We start from the raw sequence: 1,148 nt of genomic DNA, 5'->3' as shown, positions 1-1,148 counted from the left end.
TATTGGGGCTTGATTTTTACCACATGGCCATTTTTGTTTTCTGCATAGAAACAGTTTCTGAGCTTCCCCACTGTTGTAATATGAGTGGGAGGGGCCTATTTTAGCGCTTTTTTTTCGCAGTAAAAATTCAGTCACAATCTGTCTACTTCATCCTCCATGATCCAGATCGTCTCTAGAGAGCTCAGGGGTCTTCAAAATCCATTTTGAGGGAGGTAATCAGTCACAGTAGTCCTGTGACAGTGTATTTGACTGTGAGAAAAACGTTAATTATATAATTGTTATCCGTTTTTGGGTACTAAGGGGTTAATCATCCATTTGCTGGTGGGTGCAATCCTTTGCTAACTTAATACATTTACTGTGAAAATTTGGTTGCTATAACTATTTTTGTTCATTGTTATTTCAACTGTGTCAGTTTTTCTGTGCTTCTTAAAGGCACAGTAACGTTTTTTATATTGCTTGTAAATTAATTTTGAAAAGTATTTCCAAGTTTGCTAGTCTCATTGCTAGTTTGTTTAAACATGTCTGACTCAGATGAATCTCTTTGTTCACTATGTTTAAAGGCCAATGTGGAGCCCAATAGAAATTTGTGTACTAATTGCATTGATGCTACTTTAAATAAAAGTCAATCTTTACATGTAAAGAAATTATCACCAGACGACGAGGGGGAAGTTATGCCGACTAACTCTCCTCACGTGTCAGTACCTGCGCCTCCCGCTCAGGAGGTGCGTGATTTTGTGGCGCCAAGTACATCAGGGAGGCCCTTACAAATCACTTTGCAAGACATGGCTACTGTTATGACAGAAGTATTATCTAAGTTGCCAGATTTAAGAGGCAAGCGCGATAGCTCTGGGTTAAGGATAGAGCGCGCGGATGAGATGAGAGCCATGTCAGATACTGCGTCACAGTTTGCAGAACGTGAGGACGGAGAGCTTCATTCTGTGGGTGACGGATCTGATCCAGGGAGACTGGATTCAGAGATTTCCAATTTTAAATTTAAGCTAGAGAACCTCCGCACATTGCTAGTGGAGGTATTAGCGGCTCTGAATGATTGTAACACGGTTGCAATTCCAGAGAAATTATGTAGGTTGGATAAATACTATGCGGTACCGGTGTATACTGACGTATTTCCTATACCAAAAAGGCTTACA

The sequence above is a fragment of the Bombina bombina genome, chromosome 1, assembly GCF_027579735.1.
Source record: "Bombina bombina isolate aBomBom1 chromosome 1, aBomBom1.pri, whole genome shotgun sequence".
Lineage (NCBI taxonomy): Eukaryota > Metazoa > Chordata > Amphibia > Anura > Bombinatoridae > Bombina > Bombina bombina.
Note: the sequence above shows the minus strand (reverse complement) of the source record.